The sequence below is a fragment of the Cyprinus carpio genome, chromosome A8, assembly GCF_018340385.1.
Source record: "Cyprinus carpio isolate SPL01 chromosome A8, ASM1834038v1, whole genome shotgun sequence".
NCBI classification, from domain to species: Eukaryota; Metazoa; Chordata; class Actinopteri; order Cypriniformes; family Cyprinidae; genus Cyprinus; species Cyprinus carpio.
Window position 1 is genome coordinate 21063738 of NC_056579.1, and position 25218 is coordinate 21088955.

Here is a 25218-nt window from a genome sequence, read left to right on the forward strand (position 1 = left end):
CTGTCATCATTACTCATGTTGTTCCGAACCTGTGACTTACTTTCTTCTGTGGAACACAAAAGCACCATAAATGCATCATAAAACCAGTGCATATGACTTGTGTGCTTTATTCCAAGTTTTCTGAAATCACACAACAGCCTTGGAATTTATGTCATTTTGAACTGAAAATCTTTGTGAACGGATCAATCATACTGCCATTTTGAACCTGATCAACTTCATTGTAAACATCTGACTCAAAATAATGATTTAATCTCTAATGAACATAACAGGGTAGATGATTTCAGTCTGTTTCAGTCTCTTCAAAAAACATGATATACAGCACATGATTCATATGGAACACTTTTACAGTGTTTTGTTGTCTTTTTTAAGATTGAAAGCTTCAGTCGCTGTTTGATGTAATTGCATGAAAAAGACCAACCTCTTGTGTTTCGCCAAGAAAATAAAGTCATATGAATTTGGAACAACATGAAGGTGAGTAAATCATTTTTAACGTTTTTTTTAAAGGAAGGTGCAGAACTAGCAATATGTGTATAATGTGTACATTACAAAACAGATGTTATAGTCTTATGTAATAGTTATTATACAGCATCATGACTATACAAGCACATTCTGTCATTGATTAGGAGTAGAAAGTCTGCTATTTCAAACTGGTATGTACAATCATTTACAATTTATTTATTTACTTATTTTTATTTTTATTTTTTTTTGCGCTGTGTGACAGGTGTAATTTGTTTAATTTGATCTAAATGTTAATCAGTATAAACACACTGTGTCCTTTGCAGAATGGCTTTATTTGCAAAAGTTATCCAAGTGAATTATAGATTCAGTTCCTCATTTGCACTTTCACTGGACTGTGGATCTAATCTAAACAATGTGCATGTTCCAAGTAGCATTTGTATAATATATATATTTACATTTACATTTAGTCATTTAGTAGACGCTTTTATCCAAAGCGACTTACAAATGATGATAATAGAAGCAATCAAAACTAACAAAAGAGCAACAATATGTAAGTGCAAATGACAAGTCTTGGTTAGCCTAACGCAGTACACATAGCAAGGTATTATATTTATATATTATATATAGATATTATATATATATATATAATATATAGATATATATATATATATTTATATACACATAATATATACACACACACACACACACACAAAGAAAAAAAGTAGATAGAATAGAAAAAAAAATAGAAAGCTAGTGTTTTTTTTTTTATAAAATGAAGATAAATAGATAAAGTAGACTTAAATAGAATATAAAGTGCTAGAATTAGAGGGTCATATAAAGATGGAACAGATGTGTTTTTAGTCATTTCTTGAAGATGGCTAAGGACTCAGCTGCTCAGTTTGAGCTGGCAGGTCATTCCATCAGGAAGGAACAGTTAATGAAAAAGTCAGTGAATGTGATTTTGTGCCTCTTTGAGATGGCACAATAATGCATCGTTCACTTGCAGAATGCAAGCTTCTAGAGGGCATATGTAATGTAAGTAATGTATTTAGGTAAAGGGGTGCAGAGCCAGTGGAGGAGAGCGGGGTGAGTTGAGCCAGTTTTTACTCATGGTGTTTTTAAAGTGAGCACACGACAGTAATGGGTGCAACTTAAATATGTATATACATTTCAGGATGTGGTGCACCCTTGGGAATAATCACATTGGATCTAAAACAAACTGATTAAAAAATATGGCTTTCCAAAAAAAAAAAAAAAAAAAAAAAAAAGTGGTCTCTTGGCTCAAGGAGCCACAAGGAGTTAAACTGTGCCAGTGATGATGCTGAAGTAAAACTGTACATTTTCACGTCGTGTTGCAGGGAAATACAATTTCATAAAAACTTCAATTGCCAATTTTAATAAACAAGGCCTTTTAAAATTTTTACAATTTTCAGAACAAAATCAAGTTTAAAAGAATAAAATCAAAAGTGTTTAAAATGTATGTAGTATAATGTTGAATTACAGTAAAATTATTATGGTGGCCAAGAAGTGCAAAACAGATTACAATTCTAAAATCAAAATAACAAATTACAAATGCAAATGCAAATCTAAAAAACAAAATAACAATTCAGAAAACATTATAACAAGTCAGAAAACACAATGACAAATTCGAAAACAAAAGTCAGAAAACACAACGACAAATCAGACAAACTGGAAGAGGTAGGTATAGTTTGAGACAGCTCCATTGGTTTGGGGTTACTCAACGCTGACTGGACGAGACATCTGTCAATCAACGTATACAGAAAGAACCAGACGAATCAGACAAACTGGAAGAGGTAGGTATAGCTATGGAATAAAATATACGGAGTGTCTACACTTTGTGCAAATAACCTGCCTTATTGGCAGTAACTCCGTTCTCCAACGTGTCTCAACACTTTAATAGCAGCTGTGATTAATCAGCTCCTGTGGTGCTGGTAGTTAGGTGAGTATCCTTGGTATTTTGACGCGATTTGACCCAGGTTCGATCCCACCTTTTGCCAAACTTTTTTTTCCCTCCCTTTTCAAATCTCGTATCACATCGTAAAGGCATTTCTTGTCAATAAAAATTAAGGAAATAATCAAAAAGGTGAAAATTAAATATAGGGTTTTGTTAGGGTAGGTGTACAGAGGGCTTTATTCTACCAATAACATGGCATTCATTTAATAATTTGAATTAAAATTATATTTTACACTCAATACATTATTATTTCATGCTGTTTTATAATGTACTACAATACTGAAGTGCAGATAATTGCCACTATTTGCAACAAGTAGTATACATAGCAGAAAATCCTACTATTTTAACACAGTGTAAATAGGTATTTGCATTTAGTGTAAATAGCATATTGCTAATAATACTGCTTTTTTCACTTAGTGTAAATAGAACCGATTGCTAATATAAGATTTGAAAAGGGAGAAAAAAAAGTTCGTCAAAAGGCGGGATCGAACCCTGGTCTATCGAGTCAAAAAGCAAAAGCCACACATTTAACCATCTGCACCACCAAAACTGATTAATTATCACCGCTACTAAAGTGTTGAGTCACTGCCAATAAGGCAGGTTATTTGCACAAAGTTTGAATAGACACTCCATATGTTTTATTCCATAGTAAGCGCAATTCATACATTTAAACTGAGCTACTTTAAGACCATCTCCGAACTTTCTACCACGACTCTGTTCTTCAGCTGGTTCTTTCTGTATAGGTTAATTGACAGATGTCTCATCCAGTCAGTGGTGAGTACTCCCGAACCAGTGGCGCTGTCTCAAACTATACCTACCTCTTCCGGTTTGTCTGATTTGTCGTTGTGTTTTCTGACTTGTAATTTTGTTTTCGTTCCGGTTTGTCTGATTTGTCATTGTGTTTTCTGACTTGTAATTTTGTTTTTGGATTTGTCGTTGTGTTTTCTGAAATGTTGTTTTGTTTTTGGATTTGTCGTTGTGTTTTATGACTTGTTATTTTGTTTTAGAATTTGTCATTGTGTTTTCTGACTTGTTATAATGTTTTCTGAATTGTTGTTGTGTTTTTTAGATTTGCATTTGTAATTTGTTGTTTTGTTTTCAGAATTGTAATCTGTTTTGCACTTCTCGGCCACCGTAAACAATGATTTATAACCATAAGAAGGGGTGAGCCACTGGCTCAACTTACCCCAGGACTTTTGCCTCAAATTACCCCACTCCTACCATTTTTTTTTTTCGCGATTTGTCTGTAATTGTTCAAACACAAGAAGCATGAGTCCTTGAACATACAAAAATCACTTTGAACAGCAAAAAAACTTTTTTTTTAAAAAAAACTTAAAAGTTACCAATTATTCCATGGGGCTCTCTCAATCACAGGGTGAATAAAATGGATAATATATATATATACAAAAAAAAAACATAAATATTATAATATATTAAATATAAGGTTAGAAACAAGGGGTGTCTCAACTTCCCCCCAGGCTCAAATCACACTCTCCCCTAGAAAGATAGATAGAGAGATAGATAGATAGAACACACACACACACACACACACAGAGAGACACTCTGCAAATGTCAGATGTCTATTAAAATTAAATGCCAATGAACTTGTGAAGTTTTTGATCTAGTACCCCCACACACACACACACAGAGAGACACTCTGCAAATGTCAGATGTCACTTTGTTTAGTATACCCTTGTGAAAAGATGTGTGCATAATTGTATTGAATGTGAGCTTGCAGTATATTTAAAATAAAAAAATAAAAAACAGTACTTGCAGATAATATATTAATGAAACAAAAGGCCACTTAAGTGTGGTTTAAAAGAGTTCACTTCCATATGTTTCTTAACACACTTGAGTGCATTTTTAAAAAGTGCACTTTGTAATTATGTCAAATGAAAATTTTAAAGTACATTTTAAGCATTGTTTTAATAATTTAATAATTATTATTAATAATTTTTTTATCCATGCTTTAAATAAGAACATTTTACATTAAAGTACATAAAGTACTTGACTATAATTTTAACTGTAGTCTGTTATTAAATATTACATTTCAAGTTAATATATTTCAAAATGTTCTAAATTACAAGTACATTGATAAAATATTTATTATATATTTAAATACATGACATACAAGTTTCACTATGGATGACATTAAAGTATATTTTAGTTTAGTTTAATGCTTGTCAGTACATTCAACAGCACACTTTAACCATATTTCAAATTCAACAGATGTAATTATGATATTACATATAAAGACATGTTTAAGTCCTATTTAAGCAGGTCAAAAAAGTACTCTTATGTTTAACTAATTGCATTTAATATACATTTAAACTATATTATTTTATTTTAATTTTTATTTAATTGCATTGACCATGCAATTAACTTCAGTTCACATTCAGTTCACACTTAAGTATATTGCTTAAAAATATTATTTCTGTGCTCTTGTAACAGTATGCTAAAGTGTACTTATTAACAAAGGTATACTTAAACATGGATCATTATACACATAAATATCTTGCCATTCTTATGTTTTTATACTTTTTATTTTGAAATACCTGTGGCTTGCTTATTGAATATTGTACAGCAAGCCATAACATGCTGCTATTGTCCTGTCCCGAATGACAACCTCATTCTTGCAGTTCTCCTCATAGCTATAATTTGGTGACGTAATGCCACACAAGGTGCAAAAAAAAAAAAAAAAAAGGTTTTGTGAAAGGACACATAGAAGACACAACACAGACATGCCAAACATGACAGTCTGGTACAAACTCATGTAATGAAGGCTATGAAGTCAAAGGACCAAGTCAAGTGCATATTTGGGACAGGGCCTGAGTGCTCACTGATGATATCTAGCTTGATATTAATCGATTATTTCCTCACTGCTTAGTTCTGTTACAGTTGAGGTCTGAGAGACACACTGCTCTTATCATTTATTAAGCAAAGCACTCATCAAAACATAGCACTGATAGCACATTAACTATAGCATTTGTTCACTTCGCACACACAGTGTAGCTCTACAAGTTTATTCTTATTGATCGTGTTTTGCTAAAATGGTCCATGTTGGTCTTAGGGCCTGACTGAGTGGGGAGATTGATGTTTTAACTATACTAGCTTGAGTATCCCAAAAGCATGGTTGCATAGAGAGTGAAAGGCATTAATGTGTTGCCATAAAAACATATAGCCATTCACCTGGAAAAGTTAAACATTCAGCCACCATTTACAAAGATATTTATGGTGTGATACAGTATATTTCAGAAGCATCAGTAGTTTCCCTCTCTCTGTTTTTCACATATTGGAGGGTCAGTTATTGTCTGGACAGCCTGCAATGTGGAAAACCTATATTCCAGCAATACACCTTTAGAAAATTGCTTTGAGGTATTTATGTGAATCAATACTTTTTTCTCATTTTCTTTTTAGCAGAGTTATTTTGCTGGCCACAATGTGTGGAGTGTGCCTGAGGTCAGCCAGCTGTTTAGCATAAAGCTGATATCTGCACTGCTCACAATAAAGCATTTACAATAGACCTGCCATAAATACAAAGTCACATAAGGCAAATTTCCATTAATGTGGCTGAAATATACAGCATAAAAAACGCTGTTTACAAACCCAGTGAAGACTGAAAATCTCCTGGACAAACTGTAGGTCCTAACACTATGTAAACTATACACAAATGTACTGTTGATTTTTTTCACATATAAATCTTTACAATTTGCTGTTTTGGGCAAATGAATGTGCCATATGTAACTTACAGAAATTAGTATCATAATTAATTTATATAGTTCAGAACTATTTAATATATTCAACTTGATTTATTGTCTTAAAAACAGTTGCTACGTGATCCAGTATCAATCTTATCAGAATCAGAATGAGCTTTATTACAAAGTATGTTTACACACACAAGGGATTTGACTCATTTTGACTCATAATGGCCTCATTTCATAAGAGGAACCAAGAATTATGAGTATCACCATTTTCTAATCAAAATGCTGTCATTTGCTTTAATTGCTTTGGTTTGTGAAGATTTCAGATGGCCATCTAATGAAGGATCAGCAGTAATATTCTCAACTCTATAGTTATTCGTACATTATTCATGTCATTGGATATTTGGTAATATTTAAAAAGTTTAATTAAAGTTTATATTGAACCTATGTTGATGTTTTTCTCAATTCTTGAATGTACTTTCATGTATATTAAATCTTTTAACCTCCATCTGTTGTAGTTCTTTTGTGTTTCTTAGTGCTTGTTACTAATTTTTGAGACATTTCTGAGAGTTTTAAGATATAGACCATGCCTAAATAAACTTTAAATATGCTTTAAGTTTTGATGTGTGCAGTTAAGGTTGTTTTACCATGTTTTACCATGCTCCATGTTTTTATTAATGGAGGTTGTGTTAACTGATCTTAAATCAAATTCACTTCTGTCACACACACAATAAACTGGATGGCTGAAATACAAGGCAGAGTCCACAGATTATAGTCCAGAGATAGTATTGAATTTCTCTGACATTATGACTGAATACACAGTGTTTAGTCAGTCTGAAGCATATTCTCCAGGTAGCAACATTTAAATTTACTGGTTTCATTGAAGTCAAGGAAATGATTTAATATAACTGAATCAACCCGACTACTTGAGTTCTCCCCCAAAAATAAAATAAAAATAATAATAAAATGAAAAAGTGATCAAATGTGCAGAACTCAACCCGACTACTTGAGTTCTCCCCCAAAAATAAAATAAAAATAATAATACAATGAAAAAGTGATCTCAAAAAAAGATTGCATATGGTGACATACAGTATTTGTCAAATAAAATAAAAATAATAATAAAATGAAAAAGTGATCAAATGTGCAGAGCTAATTACATGATTTAAAAAAAAAACAACAACAAAAAAATTATTTAATATTTATTATTTATTAATATTTATTAAATAATATATTTTTTTTGAATGTATTTATTCATGTATATTATTCATATACATTCGGTTTGTGTTGTAGGAAGCATATGGAAAACTGTGTATTACTGTAAAATTATCTGTCATCCCTTGTGTAAAAGAATTACACTTTAGCATTCTTTTTCAACAGAGTACTACAGAAATAATATTATAATATATTTTATTAAATACGTGTTATTTGCAATTAAGTGAAAATGTATTATAGCTTAAATTTATTAAATGCAATTAATTAAACTTAAGAGTGTTTTTGACACACATAAGTATATATTTATATGTGGTTCCATAATTACTTCTGTTGTCTTTGAAATGTGTACTGCTGCCATTATGACCACTTTTATGGTCATCATTTTTGCACTTAAGTGTACTTACAGTAGGTATAGAAAATAATAATAATGAAAAGAGCTTTCCTTGAGCATTTCAGTCCTTAGTAGTGCAACTGAAGCAACAATCCACTGTGGGTGGCAAGGCACTGTCAAAACAGTGGATTGTGCATTGTGTGCATGTGACAATATCACAAATTCTCCACAAATATGGCTTTTATGGGAAGGTTGCAAGACAAAAGCCACTCCTCAAGAAAGGCCACAAGCAGTCAGACTGAGCTTTGCCAAAACGCACCTTGATGATTCTAAGGCGACATGAGACTAAAATTTAATTATTTGGCCCCAACAACAAGCGATATGTCTGGAGGAAAATCAATACAGCTCACCATCTAAATGGGTGATTCTTTTCTATACCCACTGTAAGTGTGTTAAGAAAGTGAACTCTAAGTACACCTAAAAGGCCTATTATTCCAGTAATATTATAGTAACTGCAAATACATTTTTTTTAAAGTACACTATACATACACATTAAATACAACTAAGCACACTTCTTTTTCAAATGGGCAGTTATGTTGACCCACACTGATAGATTTCAATGCAGTGTCTAATGGCATTGTGGATGTCAAATCATTTGACTCAAATAAAGGCATTACAATTACTTAAAGTACAGCATGGGGACAGATATGGGACATCAGCTGAGGTATGAATGTGCTTTTTTAGACAGTGTCTATATCAGGTTATCTGAGGCAGGGCAGACATAAGAAGCACATACAATTTATCTTTCTGTTTCATGTGTACTTTGCTTTGAATAACATTTTAATTACCTCTCGCAGACACATAATAGGTCTTATCAGAATGTAGCATGTCGTGCCACAGCAGTCTAACTTCACTTCTAATATTTCACTGTGAAATTCATGCCTAATTCATAGGATGTCAAACAATCTCCAAATTTTATCCATATATGGTGTATTGGCAGTATTATACAGCACCAGAACAGGCACTCTAGGGTTAATACAGCATAAAAGAACACAGACGAGCACATTGTGTATACATTTTTATCACCAACATTAAATATTTTTTAGTGTAAGACATGAACGTGTGGACTTCACAAAAATCCTGGATAACCTCATGTAAACACAGTTTGGATCATTTGTGGTATTAAATCGTCTTTCTGTTTTGAACACCTTTGCTAGAATGAAGGAAACAGTACGGGAAACTTCATGCATTTAACTATCAACAAATCCTCACAACCGCTTCCCTCCATGACCCATCTGAATAATTAGATTGCATCTGTCGTTTTGTGTACTTGTATCTGTTATAGAAATATTACACCACACTAATGAATAGAATACTAAATGGATTCCATGAAATCCACTCAAATGTATTTAATTACAGCTGAGATCCAGCACCTGCTCTAACATAAAACAATTACAATGAATGGCAGTTGCATAAATACAAATAAAGGCAAGCGATTATGGAAGCTGAGAACTGGTGTGTTCAGAGAGAAGTGAAATATTCTCTCTGTGTTGTGAAATGTTCTGCAGAAGCACTAAATTTATAATGGGAGCTTGCACCATGTCTGAGCTTTGCCTTTTGTGTGTTTTTTTCAAATACAAGGAACATGTTAAATGTGGTCTTTCTGAAATAAACAGAATAACATATACATCGGTGTACATTACAGACATATAAATAACAACATGTTACTGACATGTTATACATAAACCCACATGGCAAGGAGAGGATTAACAGGAGAGAACATAAGCACATGAATCAATGTATATATCTTGAATATTACAACATTATGAACAATGCAAAGTTTGACTGCACAAGCTGAATATTTAAACACAACAATTAAACTATTATCACTTATGATGGTGTATAATTAAATAAACTTACATTCAGTCATGCACATTCACACCTGAAAAAAATGGCAGAGCAAGCGGCTGGTGAAAGTGATATAGCGGAAACAAGGGCATACATTCATAATAAAAGTCCTTTCAGGGTACACATATATAGGGAATTTAGAATAGCTGACCCCAGATTAGCATATCTAATATGTCTAAAGATAAATTCCCTAGTCTTTGAAGTCAATTTCACTTCCATCTGGAAGTGATGGAAGCCAGATAAGTTTGGCCACAGGTCATAGGTATAGACGATCATTGACCTGGACTCGAGCTGACCTGATGTGTCCATCAGCACTGGGTATCAGTTTGACAACCCGACCAACTGGCACTGAGTTCTGAGAAGCTGTGGATCGACCATCATTACCACCATGATCTCAGTTAGATCTTTGGCTTCCCGCTGCCAATTCTGGAGTGTCTTGAAGCCTGGGAGGTAATGTTAAGTGTAATATGACCAGAAGTGATCAACAATGGTTTGAGAATTAATCCAGCGGTGCTTGAATAGGGGTTTTGGAGTGTAAATTACCTGGTAAAGTGAGGCATCTCGCCACCTAATAAGCAGCATGTTAGGTCTAAGTCTGACACATTGGATGAAACATACCCTTAGGGCTTGCTGTTTAGGATGCCTCTACTTCAATCAGTACTGTGTGTAGTACTTCCTCAGAAATAGACTGGTTCCCAACAACTACTCACAACACAGACTTTACTGTTATGATCTCCCTTTCCCATGTGCCTTAATGCCAACAAAAATGCATCAGTATTGATGCTGTTCAGGAGGTCAAGGTGAAAGCATCTGATTGTCAAACACTTGAAAATTATACCCCTTAACTTAACAATGAAGGGTCCAAAAGCAATCAACTCCAGTCAAATAAAAGTGCAGTTGCTACAATCGTAGGCGAGCTGAAGGTAGATTTATTTGAGGTTATTTGAGGAAACCAAATACCTCCATGAATGGAGCTTTGTCAACTCTTGGATTTCCGCCACTCTTGTCTCGATGTACATCTTATACCTACACAGTATAGTAGAGTCAGTCCACAATTTTACTTCATCTTTGGCGATAGTCAGTTCCTGTCTGAGAAACTTGGCAGGCTGGGCATTTATCAGTGCTGCACACAGTTCAAGATGTGGCATTGACAGCTGCTGTTTGGGGGCTACCCTAGAGCAGGCCATGATGAAGGAGATATGGATATTTCCATGTTGCTCAATGAGGAGATAAGCAGCCGATCCATAGGCAAACTTGGATGCATCACCGAACACATGAGAGCTAAATTTTGATGGCTCCACATCAAAGATGGTAGGGATAGGGCATCTGGGAAGCTTGAGCTTACAGAGGTCAGCCAGCTCATTCTCCCACATATTCCACTTTTCCAGCAAGTCTGTGTGAATGTTTGGGTCATTCCAATTCCTTAGTTTGGCCAGAGTTCCTGGACAAGAACCTTGGCCCATGTGGTGAAGGGAATGGAGAACTCTATGGGGTCATTTTGTGTTTCTAGGACCTTATAAATGTATCTTAGTGTCGAGGGTGGGGGGGTGCTCTCCCAGTGTATAATGCCTGTAGTCCAGTCTATTTTCTAAGCAGTGCCACATCAAACCTAGAACTGGTTCCAGGTGGTCCGAATGGATTCCTCAACAGTGGAAAGGCTTTGTAGATAATTGTCTACATAAAAACTCTGTTCTATGGACTGCAGCACTTCATTGGAAGCATAATCTTTTCCCTTCCCTCAAGTCCTAGCTGCTGAACTGCTGCAGGAAGCATAATGCTCTGCTGGGTCCCATTTTCTAGGATACCATATCTTGGCACAGACCTCTTGCCTTTCCACAGCATCACTGGAATGGCTTTCAGGTAAACATGTCCGGTTAAACTAAAAACTAAAAACTAATGGTGGTCAGGTATGCTTGATCCTGAGATGTTGTAAGTAACACAATGTCAAGACCCTCCTGGGTAATGTAATGCAGGACTCCATGGTGTATATTGCCACATTCTTTGCAAGGTTTCTCTTTAACATGCATTCCTCACATTTCTGACTAGTACATCAACATTTCCAGCATCTCTTGCCATCCTTTATCCACTTCAGAATCTGTTCAGTGGGTCGAGTTTGGGGCTTCAAAACAGGCTGATGTTCTTTACATGGGACTTGAACTCTCTCAGTCTGGTAACTCAGTGCCTCTGCCTTGACCTTCAATCAGTCAGCAAGGTCATGCAGGTTATATGGGTTGAGGCTGTCAGTGTTTAGTCTGCCTCGTAACTGCAGGTGCTCTATAAAGCTGTCTCCGTAATGCTTGGGTAGCTTACTGAGTAGTCGGTTGACATGCCCCCTATAAGTGAGTTCTTGCCCCTGTGGACCCTCGAGTGACAGCATCATGCCTGCCTAAAGTCAATAGTGAGTGCAAATCTCTGGAAAGCCTTTGCATCCACAGCTCTAATTTCAAGCAAATTCAACAGGGCTGCAATCTCACTTTGTGCCAGCTGATGAGGTTGGCCATACTGACATTGCAAAGCTGTCATAGCTGTTGTATTGGGCACAGGATTATGCTGGCATGCTTGGGCAATTAGCTTTGCTTCCTCCCAGACTAATTGTTCCATTAGTACCCTGTATTTATAATGTTCCGTAACCTCTGTGTCAGGATTGGGAATATTGTCCAAACCCATCTTAAGATCTGTAAACTCTCTCTCACTATCATTCACAAGCTTATGTAAGGTTGGTATTGGAATTGGCTGAAGCAGAGGTGTAACAGGCATGGGCTGGTAAACAGGAGGTGGAGGTGGTGGTGGGTTAACCACTGAAGAGGCATACCAGGGCTGCCCTGGAATATGAACAGGTGGCTGATGGCATAATATCCAGTGACCGATGGTGGAGGTTGATAAGGGTCTGACACAGTGAATGACTGCTGCTGAGGTTGCCTCAGTACATCAGCCTGTAACTGAAATACAGGCAGCACCAGAGTGCTGTGTGCTATAGTGGCTAAAGGCAGTTTCACTGATGTAACAGTATGCATTAATGAGGTAATCTGAGAGATGAAAGTTTGTTGCCCAAGATAAAGTTTGGTTATGCTGCATTATATGTGGGGCAGATAATGAAGAAACACCAAGGTATGGCAAAGTCATTCCATATGTGGTATGAGGTGTAGTTTGTGTAATGTTCCATAAAGCTTACTGTTGAGAATGTCTCTGGCGGCCACAGGAGCTAAGAATGGCTGGCCCGAATGCAGACAAAGGACAGAGTAGACCACAGTAGCCTTTGGTTTGACCACAGATAGTGAGATTAAGCATGTTCTTCAACACGGACTGCAGGTGATACAGTGTCATTGCTGAATGACTCGCATTCGGATTGACTGTGACATTCTTGCTGGGCTACTGGTGAGCAAGAATGACTAAGGGGTCACCTAGTATCTAGCCGATGACTCGTAGCTTGACTTTCTACATACTCCACCAGAGATAACTCACTCATGGGAAGCTACTCCACAGTCGAGACTGGCTCAGCCCGTCCATTGAGGTTTAGCTGCACTGTTGGGTGATCCATCCTTGGTTGGTGGTATGGACTGTTGTAGAGCACAGAGTTCCCTACTCTGGGACTATACCATAAACAGGTAAGTATCACATGTATACACCCAAGTATTCCATATACTTTAACATATTCACACACGCTTCATTTTAACACATATATACACAAATGAAAACCCTATTAATTACTAATAATGTTTTCGCTGGCCTCCGGTTACTCTGTGCCAACACAGCAAAGTCAGTGATGTCATAACTTGCCACTGCTCATTCGCTCTTTTTGGCCGGCACCAAATAAAGCCTAGAACACACTGCATGATTTTTAGCTGTCGTAAGCCCGGGCGCACACTGTGCGATTTATAATAGTTCTTCACAATTGTTGCTTGTCAGACTGTACGGACATGATGGTCTTGTGACCAAAGATAGCCTATGATAATTTTCAGAAATTCAGCATGACCATCGCACAGTGTGTTTGCTGCTACGACCTATGTCTACTGACCAGCCAATAAAAATGAAACATGAAATTGAGTGTTGATCAATGCGAAATGGCACTAAAACTGCTTACCTTAAACTCTTTTTCCTTCCTATTTTGCAGTTTCCTCTTTTTTTCAGCACACATAAAAAGTACAGCAGCCAAGCTGTGATTCGTCATGCTCTTTTTGTTCACCACTAGTGTATGCTGATGAGGTTTTATTCTTCAATAGTAACTTATGTCATAGCCTACGGGTCACAAGGTGTCATGATCGTACAGTCTGCATACATGTCATACCCAAGTTTAACTAATTAAAGTGCAGTGTGTATGTGTGAATTGTCCTGGGATGTGGAAACTGACGGAAGAGGAGGAAAATGTTCAGCATGTCCATATGCCTTTGGGATCGGGTGTGCATCTGCATCTCCGACAGCATAAACGTTAGGGAGGGATGGAACGGGAGAGTGAATGAGGTATGTATGTGTGTGCTGCTTCCCCAGTGGTGACAATTAGGTCAGCTTAATCACATCACATTTACCATTCAACTCACTCATATATGGATTAATGGTGCATTTACTAGCTTTTCAGCTAGTGTTAGCACCACTGTTCTTACCTTATTAGATGCTGCACTGATGTCTATAGATGTGGATCCACAAGTTCAGCCTTGTAAAAAAAGAAGTGTGACTAATTCAGGCCGCTCCATATACACCAATACAACATGCTTGTGAAGTCACTGCAGATTGCGTTTAATTTGTCCCCACCACAAAGGTCATAAATTATTATCATATGTATATGTATACCTGTACAAGGGCTTAGAACGTTCCAAGTCAGTCCATCGTGAGGGTTCCGCCACTCGTGCAACATATTCAATAACATACATCCTTGGCTGCGTTCCACTTCGCCTTTAGACACACACTCATGAACTTCCCTAAACACTTATCCTCTGGGAAATCCCCGCTGCCATTTTGAAGAGCGTTCCACTTCATGATATTGATGAGGGAATTTTATATGGACAGACACTCTACCCCTCGATTTTGACCGAGTGAGCAAGTCTACTTCATATGTACACTTCAGGCTGCTACATAGACCACAATGCAACACGATTAATTTTTCCCCACCCCAAACAACTATATAATATGAAATGGTTTTTAAAAAAAAAAAAATAATATATATATATATATATATATATATATATATATATATATATATATATATATATATATATATATATATATAAAACAGTCCAAGCATACCTATATACATATAGACTCAAACCAATTCGTAAGTGAAAAAATAGCGGATTCCAAGTGATCAAGGGTTTAGGACGTTCCGATTCAGCCCATTGCGAAGGTTCCGCCAGTAGTGGTCACTCATGCAGTGTAATCAATGATGTACATCAAAGTAAACGAGATGGAAGGAAGTTATCAAGTGAAGGACATAAACAATGATCAGTGTATGACATCAAAGTACCGCGAGAGCTATAGAGAGCAGACGGCTATGCGGTTAAGGCCAGAAGGGATACAGGTACAGCCACTGTGCATGCGCACATCAATATTGTCTCATTTCTGTCACGCTGAACAACAATTACTGTATTTGCATTATTGTAAGGGGTAGGTTTAGGGTTGAGTTAGATGTTGATGTTAATAAAACACAATCTAAAATTTATCAAGTTTAATTTATTATTACTTTCAGGCTGTAGCTGCCTCCCTTCTAGCCACAACCTAGCTAGGCACATAGGCGGAAGCTGCAGGGGGGTCAGGGTGGTCAGGACTAAAAATATCATTAAACCACATTGTGCATTGTAAATAATATTATGATATATACGTAAAATACTTGTGTACGTAATAAAACAATACAAATGTAAACGGTGCAAAAAGTATGTTTTAAATTTAGAAAGATTTTGAGTCCCCTCTCCCTTGCCCCACAGTGCTTTGGTCCACTGCCTGCTTTCCCCCTTTATCTCATCGACACACAAGTTCGTTGGGAGAGAAAAACAGTTCTTCAGTAGTTCTCTAGTATGTAAGCCATCAAAGCTATTTTATTCACTTCAAATGTCGGATGAAGTGATTGAAATCTCTTTAACACGGATGATGCTGAGTCATTAATAAATCAGTCATGACAAAAAATGATGATAACCAATGTTTTTTTCCATGAGTCTGCTATGTTAGCAATTATAACGTCACCTAGCTTGTTTGGTAGCTTGTTTAATAATGTAGCTTGTTGGATAGTAAGTGACCTGCTACAACTGGGGTTGATAAACATGTTGATAGAACTGATAGGCCAATATTGATGGTCTCCATGCTACACTAATAATAGTAGTAAGGCTTTCCTCTGTGTACATATTTCCTCACAAACACAATTTTAGCTGTATTATTTGTGTCTCCTTCAAAAAATGCTCTTGAGATATTTTATGCTTATTGTCCCCCATTACTGCTAGATAAAATTTACACCCATGCAGCTAGGTATGCTTTCGTATCACTCTCGCGGTGCTTTGATGGTTTTATGACATTGAATGTTTCTATGTTTCATGTGTCACGTTTAGATTTTTTTTCATTGCTTTCATGTGTGTCTTGATTAGTCATTAGTCTTGATGTATAAATAGCATTCATGTTCCCATTGTTTCTTGTCTAGCTTTTTTTCGAACAGCTTCTGTTGGTAGGTTAGGTTCATGTTCAAATCAAGTTATTTTTGTATTTGTTCATGGGTTCAGTTCAACTTGCCATCAGTGGACTCATTACACACTCCCACAGCATGATGCCCATCTGTGCTTTAAGGGATAATAAATAAATAAATAAATAAATGAGAGAAAGAGCCCTCAATCTTTAACGCTCTACTCTTTAAGAAGAAAATTTATTAAGTTTGTAGGATCTGAAATCTAAATTTAAATTCAACTGCGGTCGCCCTAGATTTGGTATTATTTGTTCATTAACAATGATCATTTTCATCAGATCAAGATAAGTTTATCTCTTATAACAATTATTGAAATATTGAGAGTTGGCTGCAGTGAAGTATGGCGAGATTAAAATCAAATGTGAATATTAATGAGATGTTGCATCAAATGCATGAAGTGCATCATCGTCTGCCACCTGGATTTTGCTTAATAGAAGCTCCAGGTAGACAGCAAACTGACAACAGCCTTTGGTATCTGTCAAAACCTTCAGATATATCTTGTTTGGAAGCTGATTTTGCATCACAATTTCTGATGAAATTATTGTTTTGTGAAGTGGCATCCATATCTGAATTTCCACTTTATGCCCCCCCCCCATTTCATAACAGGGCAATTTAAAAAGACAGAACTACTGTAGATATAATCAGAAAGAAAGAAAAAAGGAAAGAAAAATGTGATATGTAATGTGTAAAGAAATCAAGTTTAAAAAAGCAGTTGTGTTTGTGTAATGCTCAATGCAGGTGTATTTTGTAATAAAATACACGCATATTACATACTACACAGTATATACTTACTATTTTTGAAAATACGTGTGTGAAACAATGTGCATTATGTAATTTTACACTGGTATCAAAGAACCTATAGTTTCTATTAGCCACTGGTGCACAGTGAAAATACTGTCCGCTAGGCATATAAGGCATGCTACTGCAAAGTAGACGTTAAATGATTATTTAATCTAAAAATGAATATTCTGTCACTATTCCCTTACCTTCATGTTATTCCAAACCCATATGGCTTTCTTAAAAGAAAAATTCTAAAAACAAAAACAGACAGTTGTCATGAATTTAATTTTAGGAAGTATAAAGATGTTCCACTAACACAGCATAAAAGTAGTCCATGTGACTTCTATGCTATATAAATCATATAATCCTAAAATATAGCTTACTGTGATGAAATTAAATCAGTGATTGCATGCATAGGAGTTACAGGGGAATGTAATCATTGGTGCAAAAAATATTTTCGCCACTCAGGATTTTCTCCTTTATCAAATCTTTCCACCTTGTGACTTATGACTTACCGATGTTTACTCTTTTTGTTCTTTCTCTTATCTGGCTTCAGACCCTTTCTGCTTCTTCGGACATACAGGTACTGATTGTCTCGTTGTGCCCGCTGGTAAAGCATGATATTAAGTGCCTCCATTGTCAAATTTTTGCTCATAGCATCAAACAACAATACTAGCGTATCTAGCAAATGAGCACAAGGATTCTCTCCGCCGTTTAGGAAAACACGCAAGTCATTTCAACATGGGGAAATACACTGAGGTTGGTGACTCTCACCATATTTAAAACACTTTTTTTTTTTAATAGAAAACTGTTATGAACGGTCTCCATCATATGTTTACACCATTCAAATGATTCTTCACAAAAACAAAATTTATTTCTTAATGTGTAAGCTTTTTAAATTGACATGAATGCACCTTTAATACATGCTCATGACTTGAATAAGTAATTTGCCATTTCTGTTTATTCCACATTTCTTTTTGGTTTTGCTTTAAATGGTCTTTTTGTAGAGGAAGGGTCATTAGCAATAACAGTAGCTAAAAGGCTACCGGGGTGCAAGTGATTTTATCCACATCCTTTCAGTATAAATAATGCAGCCTCTTCCGTCATCAAGCACCTTTGACCACTGTCTACTCTGTAGATGTGGACAAATTGTGGAAAACAAGCTCCAACTCATTATGCATCAGCTGGAAACAGATAAACATGAAAATAAGGCATGACAAATGAGGACAGCTATTAGCTTGGAAATGAGCTTCATTTATTACAGAGGCTCTGGGAGAAGAGACCAACAGAAGGTCCTGATCATTTTGCTTCATTTGGGCTTGACCCCTTTTGCCTTGATGAATCAGTATCCTGACTGCTTACTCACTGCTGATCCGAGGCCGTATGTGTTGACAGATGGATGAAGCCTTGTGATAAGTAGAGATGAGAAAAACTGAGCACTGAGATGGTGATCTTCGAAAGAATCCAACTGCAGCCCACAGCCAGTGTTGCCAGGTCTGTGTAGAAAAACAGAAATAGCCCAAAAGTAGCACAATGACCATATCCCAAATATCAAAACTCAAAATTCCCATACCTAAAGTACCTATTTTACAGTCACTGTTATGCCAGTTAAAAAAAATAAATAAAAAAAACATTAAATCATAGTGATCATAAACACAGCCCAAAGGCTCCTTACCAGTGAGCTACCACAGTTTTATCATTGGTAGAATATAAAATATCTTAGTACAAGCAATTCAGTCAAGACATAATTGATGCAATATGTCAAACCATTAACCTGCAGGGGAAAAATCAACTCATGCACGGCAACAGTTTAAAAAGGAATTCCAGAGGAAAACTGCAGACTTGGCAACCCTTCTCACAGCATTCCAGTGACTGACTTTTAGCATGACCTTGAAAAAAAGAAAAAAAAAAAAACCTTGAGCTATATCAGTAAAATAAAGAGATTTAAGTAATTCTATTAGTATTTTCCACAAATAAAGACACAAAAAATAATAAAGGTTAGTGAAATTAAGCATTTATTAGATATTCAAGGACTTTAAATGAAATGCGTATTTGCTGAATGCTGATGGTATATAAGAAATTATAGCATCTGTCTTTCTGTTACTACTGTATTAATAGAAAGCAAATACTATATACTTGAATACTTTTTTTTCATATACCCTCTGTTTAAATGTTCTGTGTAATAATTTATTAGTCAGTCCTGTTAAACAGAAACAGTAAACTAATGAAGACAGAGAAACCAGCCTTCAAACCAGCTAAGACACACTGATCCCGCTTCACTAAGCGATAGAAAAGTACAAAAACAGAGACATAACAAAATGACAAATAAATTATGAATGACTTTCATTTTATGGTGATCTATTCCTATAAAAGACAGATGCAGTGTCACTGTAACTTCTTGTGATGAAGTAGTTAAACAAATTTTAGACTGGTATTTTTCAACAGAATTTTCTATCACTTGAAAGAATCGAAATGAAAATCAGAATTTGACACACAGAACCACCATCATCCAACATATGTGCTACTTAAATATGATGGCTGTGCTTTCTTGGATACAAAGGCTTCGAAATTAGTCTTGTAGAAATCACATAAAACCAGCATTGATGGATAACAACCCTCTGATTTAAAGTATAGCCTATGTCATATTATCTTGTGGAGTGGTTTTCATTTGCATGTTTGAAGACAAACAATAAATCAATGCTTATTTTTTTTAACATGGCATTGTTTAAATGAACATTGACATAACCAAGGCCACATATAGGTAGAGAAAATATATATTTTTCACTCATTAATGGATAGAATTAAGCCGGTTCTACATTTTCTTTTAGTATGGAAAATTTTGTTTTACTCAGAAAATTTCATATTGCTTAAATGTTAAATGTGTTAAATGCATTTATCCCGTTGTTGAGGGTATTATATAGCCCAGTCCTTTTGTATGGAGTGGTAGGCTATAAGTTTGAGGCCTGTCCTGTAGTTTCTTACACAAATGTTTCTTACACAAAAGTATAAATAAATAAATGTAAGCCATATGATACTCTTTGATGGCACTTAGCTTTACATTAAACTTTAAGTTAGCTGATGGAATTCCACAAAGACTCTGTCATACTGTCATCTTCTCCTGCATGTCATTCTCTCTGACAGAAAGGATTTTTAAGACTTTTAAGACTGTAGGATTTTCTGTCATGCCACAGAAAACTAGCTGAACGTTCACTCATAAAATATTCATCACAGGCTTTCCCTTCTCACCCAACAAAACACTTCATATCCTCTCCATGACTGCAGTCAAAACAGCAGGGGGTAAGGAAATGACACTTTAAGCCACTTATGATCTTTTAAAGGGGTCACATGATGCGATTTCAAGTTTTTCTTTCTCTTTGGAGTGTTACAAGCTGTTCGCGCATAGATAAGTTCCCTAAAGTTGCAAAGACTAAAGTCTCAAACCCAAAGAAATATTCTTTATAAAAGTTAAGACTCGACCACACCCTCCTAAAACGGTTCGTTCTAACACGCCCCCCCACAGGCCAAGATGTGGGAAGATTTGCATAACGCCACCCAAATGTTCACGCAAAGAAAGAAGGCGTACCTTTTATTCTCATTGTAGTATTGTTGCCGCCACTGCCATGACACTGTGTGTTTCACTGTGAAAGCGAAACTACTTTGTTTGGCCTTCCAAAAGAGGAAACAACTAGAAATCAATGGTTAAGTTGTATTTACAACACTGTTCCAGAACAGTTCAATCCAAATATTCAGATCATTTTACAGAGGACTGTTTCCTGATCCTTGAGGACTGTTTCCTGTTTCCTGATCCTTGAGGACTGTTTCCTGTTTCCTGATCCAATGCGTCTGTGTCACAAAGGCTGTTTCTATAAAGTTGGGCTGTTCCAACTTTGCAAAGACAGTCTGGTGCTTCTGACTCACAGCCTGTAAGTACGTTTTCATATTAAAAGAATTTGCCACTGACGATTCAAACGCAAGTTTTAAGCAGTGTAGAGTAGCGCTTGTTGTTTGTTGTTTCTCCGATCTCAACATGGTTTTATGTTTACCCAGCGCAATACGCAACGCAACATGTAAAAATACATTATAAGTCATTATAATCAGTTATTGTGTCCCCACTGGATACAACAAATGCCTCGTTTGTAATAGGTTTTATTGTTTTTGTCTCGTCGTGCGGCATCACACGGCATCACAGTATGTTAAGAGGCATAACATTTCTGTCACATGCTTTAGAAATTCAGCCAATCACAATGCACTGGATAGCTGGCCAATCAGAGCATACCTCGCTTTTCAGAATGATGAGCCTTATAAAAATCGATGCGTTTCAGAAAGGCGGGGCATAGAGGAGCAACAATAATGTTCAGTATGTGAAAAATATTGTTTTTTGAACCTTAAACCGCATAAACACATTGCATTACACCAAATACACAAAATAATGTTCTTTTTAGCAATGTCATATGACCCCTTTAAGCAAAATATTATTGTTTAAAGGTAACACATGTTCAAATACCAAACTATTTTTCTTTAAACATATAGCAATATTTGTTTAAATCAGTACAGCATCAGGAATAAAACATGGGACTGTTAATATTGCATCACTTCTAGAGTAGAGGATAACAAATATCATTTGAAAGTTTTTTTTTCATTTATGTTTATTTATTCAGTAAGTGTTTCAGTGTGGCTTCACATATCTATGACATGTCAATGACACATTAAATCATTACTCATGTCAGTTAGATGTAGCTTTAACTTACATTTATGCTACATTTTATTAATGAGGAAGTGCATCAAAAACTGTTCTTGATTTACCTATGGATAACCTTTTTTTAAATACATTTTTACATCTATTTATTTTTATTCAGCATGGAAATGTGCTTTCTGATACAAACCCGATTCCAAAAAAGTTGGGACACTGTACAAATTGTGAGTAAAAAAGGAATGGAATAATTTACAAATCTCATAAACTTATATTTTATTCACAATAGAATATAGATAACCAGTGTTGGGGCTAGTTACTCAAAAAAGTAATATATTACATATTACATATTACTCTCAAAAATAGTAATGCCATTTTATTACTCCCTGGAGAAAGTATCTAGTTATATTACTAGTTATATTACTAGTTACATTTTTTTTCTTAATTACTCTATAATTGCCTGAGATGCATCAGATGGAGGGAGAACTTTATTACGCCAACAACAGACTGGCACTGTCTAGCACAAATAACTACAAACAACTGTACTTGTGCAATCAAGTACAAACAAGTATTAACTTCCTCAGTGTTTAACAAACACCGTCTGGTGCAAACAATCAGTAAATTTGATTGTCAATTTATAACAAGTCCAAACAAATAATAACTTCCTCAATGTTTAACAAACACTGTCTAGTGCAAACAATCAATTTGATTGTCAATTTATAACGAGGCAACAAGCTTATTTATCTCAGATTTTGATGTTGGTAGTTCTTTATGTTCAAATGAAAGTTTTTGCTGCTTGTGGGGCTGCTCGTTCATGTCACTCTGTCGCTTCGCAATGAGATGTGTTCGTGCTGTCGCTGCAGGTGCTTCTTCAAGTTGGAGGTAGAGTTACAAGCAGTGGAGAGCAGCTTTCTCCCCGGGCAGAGTGTGCACTTCACCGTCAAGTTATTTTCCTTCCGTTGAACATATTCAAAATAATTACTGAATCTCCACCCGTCGAAACTAACTTTCTGTTGCTGGGAACCTTCCTCTGAAAAAGAGCTTGCCATTGTTGACGCTTCCATTTTTCCCCATCTGTCTTTGAGGGTGCCGCTCTGCTGCTGGCTGCCGGGTGTCGACCAATCGGTGATGGTAAATGATACCTCGTGCCAAACCCAGACCAATCACTGTTCCATTCACGCCCTCCTCCCCTTCCCTTCTGTTCTCTGTGTTGTGTGGCTTGTGTGTGATGAAGGTGCTACTGGCAAATGTAACGGAAGTAACTAGCTCGGGAAAACTGTAATAATATTACCATTTTCAGACGAGTAATGCCTTACACTACCAGTTACTGAAAAAAGTAATATTATTTAAGTAATATTATTTTACTTTGTAACGCGTTACACCCAACACTGTAGATAACATATCAAATGTTGAAAGTGAGACATTTTGAAATGTCATGCCAAATATTGGCTCATTTTGGATTTCATGAGAGCTACACATTCCAAAAAAAGTTGGGAGAGGTAGCAATAAGAGGCTGAAAAAGTTAAATGTACATATAAGGAACAGCTGGAGGACCAATTTGCAACTTATTAGGTCAGCTGGCAACATGATTGGGTATAAAAAGAGTCTCTCAGAGTGGAAGTGTCTCTCAGAAGTCAAGATGGGCAGAGGATCACCAATTCCCCCAATGCTGCGGCGAAAAATAGTGGAGCAATATCAGAAAGGAGTTTCTCAGAGAAAAATTGGCAAAGAGTTTGAAGTTATCATCATCTACAGTGCATAATATCATCCAAAGATTCAGAGAATCTGGAACAATCTCTGTGTGTAAGGGTCAAGGCCGGAAAACCATACTGGATGCCCGTGATCTTCAGGCCCTTAGACGACACTGCATCACATACAGGAATTCTACTGTAATGGAAAAACACAACATGGGCTCAGGAATACTTCCAGAAAACATTGTCTGTGAACACAATCCACCGTGCCATTCGCAGTTGCCGGCTAAAACTCTATTGGTCAAAAAAGAAGCCATATCTAAACATGATCCAGAAGCGCAGGCATTTTCTCTGGGCCAAGGCTCATTTAAAATGGACTATGGCAAAGTGGAAAACTGTTCTGTGGTCAGATGAGTCAAAATTTGAAGTTCTTTTTTGGAAAACTGGGACACCATGTCATCCGGACTAAAGAGGACAAGGGACAACCCAAGTTGTTATCAGCGCTCAGTTCAGAAGCCTGCATCTCTGATGGTATGGGGTGGCATGAGTGCGTGTGGCATGGGCAGCTTACACATCTGGAAAGGCACCATCAATGCTGAAAGGTATATCCAAGTTCTAGAACAACATATGCTCCCATCCAGACGCTGTCTCTTTCAGGGAAGACCTTGCATTTTCCAACATGACAATGCCAGACCACATACTGCATCAATTACAACATCATGGCTGTGTAGAAGAAGGAGCCGGGTACTGAAATGGCCAGCCTGCAGTCCAGATCTTTCACCCATAGAAAACATTTGGTGCATCATAAAGAGGAAGATGCAACAAAGAAGACCTAAGACAGTTGAGCAACTAGAAGCCTGTATTAGACAAGAATGGGACAACATTCCTATTCCTAAACTTGAGGAACTTGTCTCCTCAGTCCCCAGACGTTTGCAGACTGTTATAGAAAGAAGATGGGATGCCACACAGTGGTAAACATGGCCTTGTCCCAACTTTTTTGAGATGTGTTGATGCCATGAAATTTAAAATCAACTTATTTTTCCCTTAAAATGATACATTTTCTCAGTTTAAATATTTGACATATCATCTATGTTGTATTCTGAATAAAATATTGAAATTTGAAACTTCCACATCATTGCATTCTGTTTTTATTCACAATTTGTACAGTGTCCCAACTTTTTTGGAATTGGGTTTGTATGCTACTTAATAATGGTGTACATTTTAGGGCTGTCAGGACAGTTTTTCTGGGAAATTGCATGCTTCCATCAGTTATCCATATGTGTTCATAAATGAAGAAGGCCGTGATTGTAGCAGATTGGCAGCATATCCATCTTTTTATTTATTTATTTATTTTACCAGTAATCATAGGTAGAACGTTATGCCTCAAGCCATCAGATTTATCTCCACAGAAGAGCAGAAACTGAAACTCACGTAGCTATAGCAGTTTTAGCCTTCAACCTATAAGCATAGAGGTTGACGTTACATAAATTCATACTATCTGGGTATAATTGTGTAATGGTGGCATGTGTTATGTGTGGACATACAACTGAAGAATTGTCATATCCTCAAATTGTGAAGCTCCAATGAATTTTTCATTTTTGAAACCCCTTCTGGAAACTCAGGAAAAACATCAGAGAAGATAAAGGCTTCCAAAAGAGTGTTCCAATTAATCTCATTGCTTTAAAATAATAATAATAATAATAATAATAATAATAATAATAATAATAATAATAATAATCACCTATGAACAGCAGTCCAGTCAAACCTAACAGCTCTACTGATGCTCTCAGTCTCCTCTAAATAAGAGCTTTCCTCC

At 36.2% G+C, this 25218-nt stretch overlaps 1 protein-coding gene across 1 annotated transcript in view; it reads left to right on the forward strand.

Moving 5' to 3' along the window:
• The window catches only part of LOC109077346 (neuropeptide Y receptor type 1-like), a 15797-nt gene extending 14789 nt beyond the window's left edge, over nucleotides 1–1008 (forward strand). The window contains exon 2 of the mRNA XM_042762761.1: nucleotides 1–1008. This exon is cut by the window's left edge and continues 1817 nt beyond it. The gene's annotated coding sequence lies outside the window, so the exon portion shown is untranslated.
• The last annotated feature ends 24210 nt before the right edge of the window (nucleotides 1009–25218 follow it).